At 42.4% G+C, this 17,877-nt stretch overlaps 1 pseudogene; it reads left to right on the top strand.

Annotated features, from left to right (window-relative positions):
* Positions 1 to 920: 920 nt before the first annotated feature.
* Positions 921 to 5,179, top strand: LOC147337330 (TBC1 domain family member 2A-like; annotated as a pseudogene).
* The last annotated feature ends 12,698 nt before the right edge of the window (positions 5,180 to 17,877 follow it).

Genomic DNA, 17,877 nt, shown 5'->3' with positions numbered 1-17,877 from the left:
ACACTGAAAGAGATGAGACAAAGAGGAGAGGCTCAAAGGAAGACGCAAGGAGGACATGACATGAACAAAACTGACACCGACTGAACTGTGGTGGTTTGAGGCCTTTGGGGACCGATTTGAGGTTACTCACTTTGGCAGGTTCAAGAACAACAGCTCCTCTTTGATCTTCTTAGCTCCGCACTGGCATTCGTAGTCCAACAGGCCGCCCTGCAGCAGGGAGCAGGAGGAACAGGTGCATTAGAGTTAAACTCTTTTACAGATGAATTCACATATTCGTGGGAGCAAGCCTGTTCACAGAATAGAGTCTAAACGAGCTCTTACTTTCAGACTCCAGCCCCGCCCTTCAGCAGCATCCTGCTGGCTGGCACAACCTTGCCATTGGCTGCTGCCAGGGACTCAACAGGTTAGAACAAAAATATAAATATTATATCTGAGTTCTTATGTGGACCCGCCTTCCAGGCAGAACCTCACCTTCCATGAATGTCCACAGGTTAGCGGCCCTCGCTCTGCTGGTCCTCCAAAGTAAGAAAAAATGAGGAAAAAATAAGGAGCAGACCAAGCAAAAGAGGGTATTTAAAGAGACAGTGTTCTTAAGGTGCATTTTTGGCGAGTTTTATTATCTAAATGTCATTGTGTCACTTTCTTATGAGGCTTCAGTGAACTGAAAAAGCTTCTGGGATGAGAAGCGAAACGTCTTCAAAAAAGTTAAAGAAGTCCGGTTGCTTTTTTCCCCCAAGCTCCTTAGAGTTCTCTGAAAATGGTCAGGTAGAAGGACTGGACTGAAAATGAGTAAAAAAGCAGCCAAAGCCCAAGGAAGTTGAAAGACTGGAAACTATTGCTGAGGTCATGTCAGTGTAAAAAGTTACCTACAAGTCTGGCACCTTGGAAGCAAAACATAAAGAAATAAGGTGTAAGGCCAAATGTTTGGTCCTGCAGCCAACCGGACCATGAAATATAGAGCACAGGTGAACAAAGTGAGGCAGCAGTTTGCTGATTTCCACCTTGTGCCTTTCATGTTGATCAGCTTAGTAGTTTGCCAGCTTTCTAGCTGTTAAAGACTTTTGGCGAGAGGTTATTCATATTTGAACTCTAATTGAACCCCTCTTTTTTACTGTTTTTTTGTTTGTTTGTTTTGGGGTTTTTTGTTGTCTTAGATGGCCTGACTCAGCAGGTGGGGGCAGTTTCTGAGTTTACCTTCGTTCAAACAGTGCAGAAATGGTTTCGCTATGCTCCAGACCGGATGGGTGGTGCAGGACGCCCGATATCCAGCCCCGTCATGGAGTAAACTAAAAACAGTAAATAATACATTTAACAAACAAGCAAGCTCTAAATTTAAGCGGAGAGACTGCAGACATAGCCGCACCATTCCAGGGATTTTTGGTTAGCATGAGGGGTCTAGCCAGGACCCTTACTGGATACTGGGTGGGAATCGAACGTGCGACTCCAAAGATGTGTAGTATTACCACTACACTATCCAGCTGCGCTACACTATCCAACAAAAAAAGTTTTTAGAAAATTTGATAAAGTCTGATGCTTAATATTGTAGGGATATTAATATCCCTATGATATTAATACGGGTTAATAACACAGAGAAGTCATACTTCTGTTATGACAGAATTAATTGGGTAAATTATATTTACAATTGTAACATTGTAAACTTAACGTTACGATTTTACATCATGTTGCAATTTAACATAATGTGAAATTGTAACATTGTAAACATAATGTTACAATTTTACAATTGTAACATCCATCCATCCATCCATCCATCCATCTTCATCCGCTTTATCCGAGGTCGCGGGGGCAGCAGCCTAAGCAAAGAGGCCCAGACCTCCCTCTCCCCAGCCACCTCCTCCAGCTTATCCGGGGGAACACCAAGGCGTTCCCAGGCCAGCCGAGAGATATAATCTCTCCAGCGTGTCCTGGGTCTGCCCCGGGGCCTGCTCCCGGTGGGACATGCCTGGAACACCTCACCCAGGAGGCGCCCAGGGGGCATCCTTGTCAGATGCCCGAACCACCTCAGCTGGCTCCTTTCGATGTGGAGCAGCAGCTGCTCTACTCTGAGCCCCTCCCGGACGGCCGAACTTCTCACCCTATCTCTAAGGGAGAGGCCAGCCACCCTTCGGAGGAAGCTCATTTCTGCCGCTTGTATACGCGATCTCGTTCTTTCGGTCACTACCCACAGCTCGTGGCCATAGGTGAGGGTAGGGATTGTAACATTGTAAACATAATACAATTTTACATTATGTTACTGTCAGAATCGGACGGTGCCCCGACCGGTCGACCTGTGTGTGTGTGTTTTTTTGTTCTCCTCTCTCGCTCTGCTTTTTCTCCGCTGCGATTGTTACGCGGTCGCGTAGCAACGGGAGACCTCCGACCCGTAAGTGCTGCCGCTCTGAGCTGCCTACTAAGCCTGGACGCGATCGAGACGGAGAGACGGAAGGGGACACTTCACTGATTCTAGGGAGTTTTGTGGACACACGAGGGGAGACGGGGAGAGGAGCACTGAAGGGACTTGCACTGTGGATAACTGTGGATTGATTTTGGCTTCACTGTAAATAAAGACACTGTTCAACTTAAACGAGAAGTCCGCGTCTAGGTTCGCTAACTCACCACCCTTAACAGCTACAATTTAACATCATGTAAAATTGTAACATCATGTTACAATTTGTAAATTGTAACATTGTAAACATAATGTTACAATTTTATATGATGTTAAACTGTAACATAAAGTAAAATTGTAACATTATGTTTACAATGTTACAATTTTACATTATGTTAAATTGTTACATAATGTAAAATTGTAACATTATGTTTACAATATTACAATTTTACATTATGTTAAATTGTAACATAATGCTTAACAGATAATGGTTATCCTCTTTTTATATCATACATCATTGTCTCTGTAGGAGGGTCTGGAGCACTCCCTGCTGAGCCGCTGGGTTCAGTACCTTGCAGGCAGGTCCGACGATGACTTCATCATCTCACCTGAGCTCAAAATTCTGGTGCGTGAAGGCGTCCCTCGGGAGTATCGGCAGAGAGTGTGGCGCTGTTTGGTCCGAGCCAGAACTTTGACAAGCCAAGAGTGCCACACGCAACGCTATCAGCAGGTACAGCTGTAGAGAGAGAGAGTGCTTTATCCGCACCTGAGCACAGGTGGCTCCTCCTTCTTCCTGTCGGGAATGCTGGCGAGCACTCAGTAATCCTGTTCTGTTTCCAGCTGTGTGAGAAGAGTCGGACAGCTCCTAATCCTGCCTCCAGGCAGGTCCAGCTGGACCTTCACCGAACCCTGACGACCAATCAGCACTTCTCCTCGCCGTCCAGCCCCGCCCTCCAGCCCTGCCCTCCAGCAGCTCCGCCGCATCCTTCTGGCCTTCTCCGGGCATAACCCTGCCATTGGCTACTGCCAGGTACTCAACAGGTCAGAACAAAAGTATAAATTTTATATCTGAGTTCTTATGTGGCCCCGCCTTCCAGGCAGAACCTCACCTTCCATGAATGTCCACAGGTTAGCGGCCCTCGCTCTGCTGGTCCTCCAAAGTGACGAAGACGCCTTCTGGTGTCTGGTGGCAGTGGTGGAAGCCATCATGCCTCAGGACTACTACACCAAGAATCTGGTGGCCTCTCAGGTCAGCAGACACACTCACCTGCTTGCCTGCTGTGATCTGTTTTAGTGATCAGTGAGGCTGATCTCTGTGAGTCTTTGTGCTCAGGCGGACCAGCGCGTGCTGAAGGACTTCATGGCGGAGAAGCTTCCTCGCCTGGCATCTCACTTTGAGGATCACAACATTGACGTCTCTCTGGTCACCTTCAACTGGTTCCTGGTGGTTTTTGTGGAGAGTCTGCCCAGCGACATCCTGATGCCTCTGTGGGACGCCTTCCTGTATGAGGGTACCAAGGTACCATACACCCGAACACACCATGACAGAAATGCAGACAACACTTGAATGCACCACAGTAGTGTCCATGGAAACAAAAATGATTTTGTTTTCACCTTTAGATGTCTTTATTTACATTTTAGGAGTAATAAGACATTGTTTACTAAGCATGGGGAACTGTCATGTGACATGAAATAGGAGTGGGAAAGCAGATAATTCTAGTAAGGACCTCACAGTCTACCACAAGCAGCGTAAATCCAGACGATGAGCGGGACAATGGCTTTGGGCTTGTTTCTGCAATGTGACAAATGCAGCACAGCAAAACACATCGTTTGTCTCAGGAAATAAAATCACAGTTCAGACACAGAAATATATACCACACAGGGATAAATGCTGACAACAGCTTCAGCCACGTAGATCCAACCCAAAAGTTTAATTTAAACTTAAAGCTCAACTACCAAGTAAGTTAATATTATCTGGCAACTGAGGAACCAAGTGGCTTATTGGAAATCGATCAGAGCTGTAATGAGTAAAGGGCCCAACTGCACCACAACTGAAAGAGTAATTTATGACTCACCTCCTCAAAGTTTCCAATTAATTGTGTGGCGTGAGTGTCCTGTTATGAAATGCGTGTCTGTGCTGCAGGTGATCTTCAGATACACTCTGGCTCTGTTCAAATACAAAGAGGACGACATCCTGAAGATTCACGACAGCGTGGAGATCTACCAGTACCTACGCTTCTTCACAAAGACCGTCTCCAATGCCAGGTACGCACTCGCCTCCACCCGCCTTAATCTACGAGCTGTTACACTCTCAGAAGTGTAGCGGATGTAGCTGTTGAATCTTTGAGCTTCAAACCCTTTTTACTGAAATTTTGTGAGAAGTTTAAATTTCCCTGATCACAGTAACAACGATTTAAAGATTTTTAAGTATCTGCAGCTCTCGGATACATGTGGTCCAGTCAGTCCAGTATTTCCTGCTCAAACTGCAGTACCTGAAGTATCAAGCAGCATAAAACAGAAACACTCAAGCTGATCAGTTTCCAGTTCCTCTGTGTTGGTGATCGAGTCCTTTCCACCTGCGTGTGTCCATGCAGGAAGCTGACCAGCATCGCCTTCAACGACATGAACCCATTCCCCAGCCGGCTGCTGAGGAACCGGCGAGTGCTCCACCTGGAGCGCCTGCAGGCGGAGCTGCGTGAGCTGGAGGAGCAGCACAAGGAGTTCATCACAGAGAGCGTCGTACGGAAAGACAAAGAGCTCGACGTCATGGTGAGCGAGGACGACGAGGACCTCTGATCACACGGGACGCTTCAGCTGCTCACTTCGAGACGACGATGAGTTTTCCATGAGTTCAAGAGAATTTTACTAAACCGGCTGTTAACTGGTTTCCTTCACACCAAACACAGGATTGTGTCAGGTTCACCATCTCTACTAACACTACAAGGAAACAGACGCATACAGATTTAACTGCATCACATCTCTGAAACAAGCTTGCAGTAAACAAATGTGTACTGTGTTCACGTGTGTAATAAGTCAGGCTGCAGAAATGTGCAGATGTATTTCAGTGAATTCATTTGGATTAATATGTGATAGCTTATTTATTTCATTGCATCTTTTGCTTTATACCTAAAAATGCGTGACATTTCTAAATGTAGTCACATCCCTATGAAACATGGTTGATTATCAGCTGTAGTCACAGCTGGTGATAAAGTAATTAAAATGTCCAGCTATTCAAAAATAGGGCATTCTGCACAATGAGTACTTTTTGGTACTTGAAGTATATTTTGATGCTGATGCTTCAGGGCATTGTGCTGCATTGTCGAAGCTCTCTGGGCTTCCGGTTAGAACGACCTCACAGTGTTTTATTTTGATCTGGTGTAAAGTGCATTGTGCAGAAATGACAGCATGATAGTCACATGATAAAACTGACTTTTCTTCTTTTTTTTAATTTTACTGGGTGTGCATCTTGTTCAAATGTCTTTTTCAGCATTTGTACATAAATATTCTGTATATAAATATTTGATTTTCATTTATTTTACAGAGTCCTTTATTTTGTTTCACAAATATGACATTCATGTCAAATGACATCTGCAGACTTTATAATGACCAGCAGGGGGCAGTGTATTGCAGTCTATGAGAACATTTACTGAGACCTGTTTCATGCACTAGTTTCATGTCTCATTGAATCCAACATGATGTTGATTTTGTAAATTAAGGTCACATCTTCATCACATCTAATTTCAAAACACTGATCAATTTTTTTTTAAAAAGAATTCCATACCAATTGCAGGAATAAAATAGGAATAAATAACAAACGAGAAATACATACAAAACAAGAGAAAGGCACACATGAGAGAACAGGTCACATGACAGCACAGCATTATCTACCCACAATTTGAACTAAATAACAGATAGCACAGGCAATGAAAACAAACGGAAATCAGAATAAATTTAAAAACTTTTATTGATGTTAACTTGAAGTGCTGAATTAGCCCTGTTGTCAGTTCAAATCACTTCAATCTATAGCGCACTTTAAGGTCTTTAGACCTTAAAAAGTAATACACTGCAAGGTAAGCTTGCAGCATCTTACTTTAAGGTCAACTGTGAAACTTTGTGGAAAGCCTGAGACAAGTTGATGAGTCAGTGAAGCGCACTTCCTTCTGATGACGGCTATACTGAGGTGAGTTTTTAAGCATATCCTGAACTTTATTCATTATTAGACTTCTGACACCTGGCAAATAAACTCTCACGCGATATGAGAACATAACAGCAAAAAGCCAGTAGCTGGTACATGAATGGATAAAAATTGGATCCCTCTTAGATTGAATTGGTTGCCCTCTTATATTACGTTGTTTTGAACCTAACCGCATCCACTGAATTAATGCAGTTTTCAGGACAGTAAAAACAGAGAACTCTGATATACACAATTTCTGATTGCTGATAGTGTTTCTTAATGCAAAATGGGCTTCCATTTAAAATGCAATTGCTTTATGTTCGATCTTTAGTGAAGAAGGGTCATTTTTGATTCTGTGGACAAGGGATGCAAATGGAATGTGAAGGCAACAGGTAGTAGGGTGAATTAGGGTTTCGTGTGGTCTTCAGTGCATGAATTTTATTGCCACTTTATTTCAACTTTTTATTAATGTACTCAAAAGAAAAACAAGAACCACAAAGGAGATTCTTGTGATTCTCGTTTGTGCTATCTGTTTTTGAAAGAAAGCACATTTTACCACATCATACTGTGTTTGCTGCCATTTATTTTACTCGTCCTGCCTGAGTGTCTGGGCTGCGTTTGTCTGTGCACCTTTGTTCTGGCCTTCTGCTGATGGGTTTCACATGCTGGGCTTTCCCTCTTGGTCCACACCCAGCAGCCTGCTGCTGACCACACACAGCCTACAAACTGATCCATCCATGCATCCATCCATGCATGCATGGCCTGGTTATTGTTGAGTTATCACCTCCAGCTCCTTGCTCATAACCAGGTAGATACTGGGCTGGGCCTGATCTCTGAGCTCAATAACAATGACAAAAATGCCAAACACTTTACTCTTCATGGTAAAAAATGTTTATAATACAGTAAAAACTGGATGTAGCCAAAATCTGTGTTTTATATACAGTGTAAGTGAACAACATTGCTACACTGCTGGTGTTTGATTGATAGAGGCTTTCTTTATAAGAACTATGATATCATTTCTTTTGCTGATTAACAGTTTTTATATAATTTTTATATCATATATAGCTTTCAAGAAGCCAAAGATCACTGGACGAAAAGACTACAGACCTGTGGCTCTGACATCTGGTCAGGAAGTCTTTTGAGCGCCTGGTTCTCTCCTATCTTAAGACCCTCACGGCCCCCCTCCTGGACCCCCTGCAGTTTGCATATGTAGCCGCTAAACTGGTGGAACTAAGTCTTCACCACCACGCCTATACAAGCAGAAAGGGGAGTGAGTGGGTCAGCGCTCAGAGCACAGAAACTTAGCTGGCTTCAAACACACCATTTATTTTCAGGATAAAACACAATCTGAACCCCAAATACAAGCTAAAATCCCCGTATACAATAAAAAATAGTGTTTACAACCCGCTAAAAACCCTGCCGGCAGGAAGGATTAAACGCTAAAAATACAAAGCTAAATGAATGTTTTTCCCTATACTAAAAACTCCCCCCAGGGTCCTAATTCTCCCAGTCCAGCAACACACGGGCAAATTCTCCTGAGCTGAGAGAGACAGGAGAGGAACTCCTCTTCCGGGATGTGGACTCTCGACAGCAGAAGACCAGGGAGGAGGCTCCTATCTCCACCTGACTGTGCGCAATCGTGCAGTCCAGCTACTCTCCACCTCCTCGCACGGCCTCCCTCGTAGCTCCGCCCTGAAACAACAGACACGGGCCAGCAACGTTGTCAGCGCAGCCGCTGTTACCCTTCCCCGGCAAAGCTACTCCTAGCGCCCAACAGTGGGAAAGCGATACTCACAGATGCAGGCAGAGGCGTACCCCTGCCCTACTGTGGATTTCACGCGTCGCCTCCCACGGTCGCTATTCTGTCCGTCGGGACTGGATCGCCGGGTTATGCTGGCCGATCGCCGAATGTCTCGTGGCGCCCCACAGTCAGGCCGGAGGTCCTTCTGTTCATATGCTGGCTTGCACACGTTTTGTTTTCCAGCTCTCCACTTTTCGTGTGTCTCTCTCTTTTTTTGTCTCTGCGCTTACCATCTCCCTTAAGTCAGTTTGGTGGCTGATAGGCCACCTCGGGGAACGCCCCCACCTCACAGGTGTCTAAAATTGTCCGCTTAATCCACAGTGGAATAATAAAAAAACATATTGTTCAATCAACACTAAACACACACTATAAATATAGAGATAAAATCATGCAATAGGAATATCAATAAACAAACATGCAATATCACTATTACAATAAAATCATGCAAATAAAATCGACACCCTGTACCAACACAGTCTGATCCAAAACAAAATATAAAAACACAATTTTCCACTGTGTGACACATACAGAGCCAACAGGTCTGTAGACGATGCCATCAACATGGCCCTACACTTTGTCCTGCAGAATCTATGCTAGGATCCTGTTTGTGGACTTCAGCTCTACCTTCAACACCATCCTTTCAGACCTTCTTCAAGGATTGCTTTCCCAGATGAATGTGCCTGATCCCATCTGCCGGTGGATCACTGACTTCCTGACGGACAGGAAGCAACCAGTGAGGCTGGGGAAGAATGTCTTGGACTCCCGGACCATCAGCACGAGCTCCCCTCAGGGCTGTGTTCTTTCTTCTATGCCCTTCTCCCTGTACACCAACTGCCGCACCTCCAACCACCAGTCTGTCAAATTAATTAAGCTTGCAGATGACACCACCATTATTGGACTCCTCTCAGACGGGGATAAGTCTGCCTACAGGATGGAGGCTGAACATCTGGTGTCCTGATGCAGCCGCAACAACCAGGTGCTGAATAAGTGTTATTTTCATTTACCACTGGCCCAAGTACATTTTTATTGGCTTGTGAACAAAGCTGTAGTTTTTGTATTTTTAAATATTAACGCAATTTAATTGAGACATTATTTATATTATTTCACTTTCAATGTGAAAAATGCTGTAAAAACGTTGAAAATAATGGTCACCCCTGTTCGCTGCAATGTAAAATAGTACAACTGCTGTCAGCCTTCATTAAGTTGCATCATTTAAACATTTGCATATTTTTATTCAACTTCTGCAGGATGCTTTGATGAAAGACTCCCTTTTCCCAAGTAGAGGCTTTACTAGAGGTCACAGGAACAGCGCTGCTGTTTTGGATGCGGAAAAATGTTGTCTTTCACTCTACCTGAGCTCAGTGTTTCAGTAAGGGCTCCGCCTCATTGTAGCTGACGCTGAAATGTTTGTGTGGGTTGCCATGACAACACCAGAAGTGCATCTGAGATCGTGTCCAAATTCATGGGCTGCATCCTCCTGAGGACTCGGTGTTCTGACAAAACGTCTTACTTTGGCAAAACGTCCTACCGTAAGTAGTTCATGCGTTCTCGGCGGCTCTAGTGACCCTCGAACTCTCGGCTAGCTATCGAGGTGGTGGATAACATACGTCTCCCCCACAAGAGCACGAACCTACAACTTTTCTACTACTGGTTTTACAAGGCGTACACGGTAAAAACATTATGCTGTTATTTGTTAAGCACTTGTGCATCTTGTGAAAAGAAATAAGTGGCTGAGATGGATGTCATATGTGCTATTGATATTATTTTACTCGTTTCTAGTTTTCACGGTGCTCCATGATTGTGAGAGGAATAAAAAAGAATTGTGGACATCAGTACGAAGCATGGATTCTTTTGACCAGAGTAGATACACTGGTCCCTTGAATATACTAATCTTTTTGAGGTGGGTGACTGTTCCTGTGTATTTACAGAAACAATGGTTGTGATAACCTCAGCTGTTTCAGAGGGTGACTGTTCGTTGCTTTGCGCACTTTTAAATCTGTATACAATGGTTTGTTCCCTTTTTGTGTTCTGAGGTAGAGGTCTGCATTCCCGCGGCTGTCCCGCGGGAGCCGCGGGACCCGACCAGATTTCTTGCGGCGCGGGAATAAATTTCCAAATAAAATGCGGTAGCGGTCGGTAACTCTGGTGTAATTTGAACGGGAGCGGGCGGTCTGAAAATATAGCGTGCCCGACATTTTTTCGGAACAGCATATCTGTGATTTCCTCATTCTAATTGAGCACTGGTACAGCCAGTGCTCACGCCTGTTACACGCACTGAGCGCATGGATCAGTGCTTTTTGCACGTGCATTTTACTTGCACAGTCTGTGACTCTGTGCGCGCATCACCTGCATCAGAGCGCGCTTTACCAACATGGCAGAGCAAACTGAAGATGCAATTTCCTTGAAGGACGTTCAGCTGGGATTAGACAACGGTCAGTTTACTTTAAGGAAACCCACATCAGGCAAGTCTGATGTATGGGAGTGTTTTTCATGCGTCATAGACACAAATGGAAAAAAATTACCCTTTGTACAATGCGATAAATGCCTCAAAGTTTTACCCTTTTGCAGTCACAAGACTGGAACCTCAGGTTTAAGGCGGCACTCATGTCCCATCACAAAGGGGCAAACAAAACTGGCATTTACTAAATCTTTGCTGGTGCCAGAGAAGTTTAAAAAAGAAACCAGAGACAAATGTGTTCAGTTTGTTTGCCAAGACATTCGACCGTATGATACCATCTCTGGAAAAGGCTTCACACAGCTGGCCCAACATTTGGTCGACACAGCAGCAAGAATAGGAAAATTCGATGTCTGTGAGATACTACCACACCCCACAACGGTGTCAAGAAATGTTGAAATGAGGGCTCAGAGTCTACGTAAACATGTTGTGGAGGAAATCACTGCAACAATATCGAAGTTTGGATGCGCTGTTACAGCAGACATATGGACAGAAACATATCGAAAAACTTCCTTTTTGTCTGCAACCATCCATTACGTTAATGAGCAATCTGAGCTACCTTCAAGAGTGCTTTTTGCTGCCCCTTTTGACCCAAGCACCTCAAAGACAGGTGAAAACATTCGAAGGCACCTGCTGCAGAATCTCAGAGTGTTTGGCATTGATGCGACAGACATGGGCAAAAAGATTATTTTTGTCACAGATCGTGGAGCCAACATGATCAGTGCCTTACGAGAATACACGAGGCTAAACTGCACAGCGCACATACTAAACGTGACTCTCTCCAGTGCGTTTGGTACTGCCATAATCGAAAAGTCTCCAGAGATCGCTAGCCTTCTGACTGATGTTAAAAAGTTGGTTACATATTTCAAACACTCAGGACAGCAGGGCAAGCTTAAAAAGTCACTGAAACAATCCATAGAGACACGATGGAACTCTAACTTTGACATGTTAAATTCTGTCTTGGAACAGTACGAAGACATTGCATCTGTGCTGACTGAGAGCAATAATTATGACAAGATCGGACGCATTAGCATCAGTACTCTTAAGTTACTAGTATCATTCCTAAAACCCTTCAAAGAGGCAACTGACGACTTGGAAACTGATAACACAGCTCCCAGTGCCTCACTTGTTCTTCCGTGGTCTGTGCGATTAATTGAGCACTGTACATCAGCCACAAAAGACCCTCTGCTCTCTGAAATTGCAACCGTCTGTGTAACACGGCTGAAAGAATTACTGTCAGCAGACAGCACTTCATCCCATTCTGTTCACATGCTTTATAAAATAGCAACCTTTCTGACACCAAATCTGCGAGGTCTGAGAATGTTAGATGAAAGAGGGCGACAGAATGTGATACAGGGAGTCAAGGAGATGATCGAAGATTTAAAGTTTGATCATGCACATGATGAGGATGTTGAACCAACACCTGCCAAAAGGCCTACTGTTCTTCATAAATTTTCAGATTGGGAGGAAGAGGAAGAATCATGTGGATCAAAATCACTAGATGTTCAGATTCAGGAGTACAGGACCATGAAACTTGAATTATCAAGTCAACAAAACATTTTGCAGTGGTGGAATTCCAACAGTTCCCAGTTCCCTGCCCTGAGCAACCTTGCAAGATTTGTCCTCTGCATCCCGGCAACGAGTGCACCTTCCGAGAGAGCATTCAGCCTTTGTGGTCGGATTTTGGAGGAGAGACGTTCAGTACTGAAACCCTCATCAGTCAGTGACATTCTTTTCCTGCATGGAAATTTAAAATAATTTGGATTTTTTAAGTAAGTTTCGTTCATTTGATTAATAGTTTATAATTTTGAGATGTCGTTTATTGTTGTATTTATATATGCATATTTTCTTTTGTAGGAGAGACCTTGAATTCGACATTGGGACATTTTTTCGTTAAACTGATAGTTTAAACAACCATTTAATTTCGCAGTGGCCAACTATTTTGTTCTTTTGTTTACAATTTTAAGTGACTTTTTTTTTTTCGCGACACTTTCCCTACTGTGTTGACAGAAAAATGTTACGTTTGTATTTTACATAAAAATAACAAGTAGGCCACAATGCTGTATTCGTTTTTATTTATTTTATTTTTGCAACACGTTTTCCATGTTAAAAGATAAATGTTGCATGTTGACAGATAAATGCATCTTGTTTAAGAAAAATAAATACAATCATTGCACAACCTGCAGTTTTATCTGTTATCTCTATTTTTTGGTGGTACCCCATTTAAATGTGAGATTTTGGAAACCAGATCTAAATTTAGCGGGAACGGTCGGGTCGGGTAGAAAATTATTCTAAGCGGGCAGCGGGTGAACAAAGACTGAATATACAGCGGGAGCGGTCGGGTGCGGTACAAAACCTTGCGGGAGCGGGCGGGAGCGGGACTAAAAAAACATTCCCGCGCAGACCTCTATTCTGAGGTTTAAACAAAGATGTACTAGATGTATTATACCGGTCCCTCGAATCTACAAATCTTTTAGATGTGGATGACTGTTCATTTTCATCTGTGTTTACAGAAACACTGGGTGTTGGAACCTCAGTAGTTTCTTTTTGGCTGACAGACTCTGGAGCTGTACAAGAGGAATAAAGAGCTGCAATGCTTTTGTGAACCTGACCTGGGAAGGGAGAGAAATAGATTTTTGTTTTGTTTTTGTTTGTCTTCTTGTTTTTTTTTTTTTTTTTTTTTTATTCATATTTTGGATGGACAGAAACGTTAACAAATATACAACTGGAATAATCATACTGTCAGTTCTCTGTCCGTTTCTTAACAACAACCAACAAATAAGGACTAACAGTAACTAAGACAAACAGACAAACAAACAAACAAACAAAAAAAAAAAAAAAAAACCAGGAGAAACAAAATGATATACCGCCTCCTGGGAAACATCAGCAAAAACAAAAGTAATGGGGGCAAAACACCCAGGTGCCTAAAAACAAAACATAACCTTGACCACTGATGACATTAAGACAATTTCTTCCCTCTACTGACTTTCAAAGTAAAAAAAAAAAAAAAAAAAAAAAAAGACAACAACAAAAATACCAATGACACATGAACCCCCCCCCCCCCCCCCCCCCCAAAAGAACATTTATCATAATATCTAGGAGACATTGTCGATGTACACCAAAAAAGGACCCCAGACCTGCTCAAAAATGTCTTCTCTCCCCTTAATTCTGTACATAACCCGTTCATATGATGCCATCTTAGACATTTGTTCAGTCCATTCCCTGAGAGAACAGGGGCTGGATGACTTCCAGTGCCTAAGTATTATCCTGCATCCAGTTATGAAAGCCAGACGCATCCACAATCTCTGTTTTTTTGAAAGGATAATTTGTCTTCTTGTTTTATTTGATTCCTTGTGGGATTTGGATCCAACAAGTAAAGTATGCATATTATGCACACACACAAACACACATGCAGCTATTACCATTTCTTGTATTCTTGAATAAAGACATTGATCTGACACATTTAAAATGCAGCCAATTGTTTTTATTGTTATATTATTAAGAAAAAAGAAAAGGTGGGGGGATGTAAAGAAGAGCTTAAAGGAAAGGGCTAGAGGAGAGAAAACCCCAACAATTAGCAGGGCATTTTTTTACTTGGACAAATTGTTAATAAAGTTTCCATATCTGTAACAATGATGACGGTATAATTGTTTATAAACAATTATATTGACAATTATATGTGTCCAGTATGTTGGCTCATTTTCTTTTACTTTTTGCATTTGAAAATAAAAGTTGGGCTGATTTTGACACCATTACAAGAAGTGTTGTTAATGATTCTTTTTGAATTAAAATCAGGTTACCACAAATTGTTTTTTAATTTAATTTCATTTGAAATGTTTGTCAGTGGGTAAACAATTCGTAATGCAAAGTCAGAAACATCGAGTTATTCTTGTACTGCATGCTTGCAATAAATAAGTTGTCCTAACAGTCAGTCAAAGGAGCTTGGAAAGAAAAGCGTCTGGACTTCTTTGAGTTGAAGTGACTGATATATATATTTTTTGTCTGTTTGTTTTGTTGGTTTTTGTTTTTTGCCCTTTATCACCATTCCTCTTCCCTGCTGTTTTTCTTTCCCTCTTTCTTTCTCCCCTTTCTTTCCCCCAGTCATGTCTGTCCTATGTGTAGCAAGTGAAAATAAAATAAACAAGAAAAACAAAGGTGAATCAAATAGACCAATACGGCAAGGCCGGGATGGTCCATTTGGTAAAGTAAATCCGTTAGTTATATTTAACATAATGTTAAATGGCAACATCCTGTTTACAATGTTACCATTTCACATTATGTTAAATGGTAACATTCTGTTTACAATGTTACCATTTTACCTTGTGTTAAATGGTAACATTCTGTTTACAATGTTACCATTTTACATTGTGTTAAATGGTAACATTCTGTTTACAATGTTACCATTTTACATTATGTTAAATGGTAACATTCTGTTTACAATGTTACCATTTTACATTGTGTTAAATGGTAACATTCTGTTTACAATGTTACCATTTTACCTTGTGTTAAATGGTAACATTCTGTTTACAATGTTACCATTTAACATTGTGTTAATTGGTAACATTCTGTTTACAATGTTACCATTTTACATTGTGTTAAATGGTAACATTCTGTTTACAATGTTACCATTTACATTATGTTAAATGGTAACATTATGTTTACAATGTTACCATTTACATTATGTTAAATTGTAACATTATGTTTACGATGTTACCATTTTACATTATGTTAGATTGTCAGTAGGCCTGGTACCGGAACCGGTACTGGACCCCCTTTTACTTTCAGCCATCAGAAGAGGGTACACTGTGGTCATAGCAATACTCAGACTGTAGCATTTAAAGGTCCCAAAGTGTACCAGGAAAATATCCCCCGCACGATTACACCAGCAGCCTGAATTGTGAATGTGAGGGAGGATGGATCCATGCTTTCATGTTGTTCACGCCAGGCTGATATAAAAATGATATAACTAATACTACTTCTACTAATAATGACAATAACAACATAAACAACAACATTACTACTAATAATAATAAAGATAAACAAATGTATTAAAAAATTAATAATGATAATAATAATAATAAAACTGATCATAACAGTAACAATATCAATCATAACAACAAGAGTACTAACAACAATAATAACAATAACAATGAAGGTGTTGCTGCAGATCTGAGTCCCGACTCTGCTGCCTTTCTAGTGCGGCAAAGAAAGTAAGAAATAGAAAAAGAAAAACACAAATAAACTGAGTGTGAGGGTTTTTCTACAAGTTACACTGAATATTTGCACAGACATGCTGACTGTTTGCTGGGAGACGTCACCTGTCTTTTATAGAATAGCAGGTAAGCTGTTCTCTGCCGCTGCTCACACACAGACTCACACGTGGTCTGGCAGACCAACTCGTCATCGTACGTGAGCCGGCTGTCTGTGACGTCGTCTCTTCCGCTCATCTGGTGAACGCCGTCACAGACGTAATGTCCTGAGAGGAGAAGGCGCACTTATTAACGTCTCATAAACTTTCAAAGCTGACCTGCATTCAGCACATGTGTCTGAAAGCACCCACTCACCGCTGTAAGCTGAGGAGCCCAAACGACTGATCACGCTGACCAACAAATAGCGAGCAGTTTACTGGGAGAGGGCAGCGGCACCACCCGTTAGCTTAGAAATGGGCTCCATCCATACTTGAAATGAACGGTGTGCCTTTTCCCTTACCTCTTCAGTAAAGGCTGTGTCCTGGCTGATCACCAGCTGCTGTGTCAGAACAATGGGGCTGTTCTTCTTCTCCACGGTGAACGATGGAGTGAACGTAAACCACTTCAGATGGAGGATCAGCACACTGAAAGAGATGAGACAAAGAGGAGAGGCTCAAAGGAAGACGCAAGGAGGACATGACATGAACAAAACTGACACCGACTGAACTGTGGTGGTTTGAGGCCTTTGGGGACCGATTTGAGGTTACTCACTTTGGCAGGTTCAAGAACAACAGCTCCTCTTTGATCTTCTTAGCTCCGCACTGGCATTCGTAGTCCAACAGGCCGCCCTGCAGCAGGGAGCAGGAGGAACAGGTGCATTAGAGTTAAACTCTTTTACAGATGAATTCACATATTCGTGGGAGCAAGCCTGTTCACAGAATAGAGTCTAAACGAGCTCTTACTTTCAGACTCCAGCCCCGCCCTTCAGCAGCTCCGCAGCATCCTGCTGGCTGGCACAACCTTGCCATTGGCTGCTGCCAGGGACTCAACAGGTTAGAACAAAAATATAAATATTATATCTGAGTTCTTATGTGGACCCGCCTTCCAGACACAACGTCACCTTCCATGAATGTCCACAGGTTAGCGGCCCTCGCTCTGCTGGTCCTCCAAAGTAAGAAAAAATGAGAAAAAATAAGGAGCAGACCAAGCAAAAGAGGGTATTTAAAGAGACAGTGCTCTTAAGGTTCATTTTTGGCGAGTTTTATTATCTAAATGTCATTGTGTCACTTTCTTATGAGGCTTCAGTGAACTGAAAAAGCTTCTGGGATGAGAAGCGAAACGTCTTCAAAAAAGTTAAAGAAGTCCGGTTGCTTTTTTCCCCCAAGCTCCTTAGAGTTCTCTGAAAATGGTCAGGTAGAAGGACTGGACTGAAAATGAGTAAAAAAGCAGCCAAAGCCCAAGGAAGTTGAAAGACTGGAAACTATTGCTGAGGTCATGTCAGTGTAAAAAGTTACCTACAAGTCTGGCACCTTGGAAGCAAAACATAAAGAAATAAGGTGTAAGGCCAAATGTTTGGTCCTGCAGCCAACCGGACTATGAAATATAGAGCACAGGTGAACAAAGTGAGGCAGCAGTTTGCTGATTTCCACCTTGTGCCTTTCATGTTGATCAGCTTAGTAGTTTGCCAGCTTTCTAGCTGTTAAAGACTTTTGGCGAGAGGTTATTCATATTTGAACTCTAATTGAACCCCTCTTTTTTACTGTTTTTTTGTTTGTTTGTTTTTGGGGTTTTTTGTTGTCTTAGATGGCCTGACTCAGCAGGTGGGGGCAGTTTCTGAGTTCACCTTCGTTCAAACAGTGCAGAAATGGTTTCGCT

Source organism: Aulonocara sp. 'chitande type north' Nkhata Bay, linkage group LG2, assembly GCF_057382095.1.
Source record: "Aulonocara sp. 'chitande type north' Nkhata Bay isolate Kocher_YH1m ecotype deep benthic linkage group LG2, A_spYH_male_GT1.1, whole genome shotgun sequence".
Classification (NCBI taxonomy): Eukaryota; Metazoa; Chordata; class Actinopteri; order Cichliformes; family Cichlidae; genus Aulonocara; species Aulonocara sp. 'chitande type north' Nkhata Bay.
The sequence above is the reverse complement of the archived record's forward strand: the minus strand, read 5'-3'. Positions and strand labels throughout refer to the sequence as shown.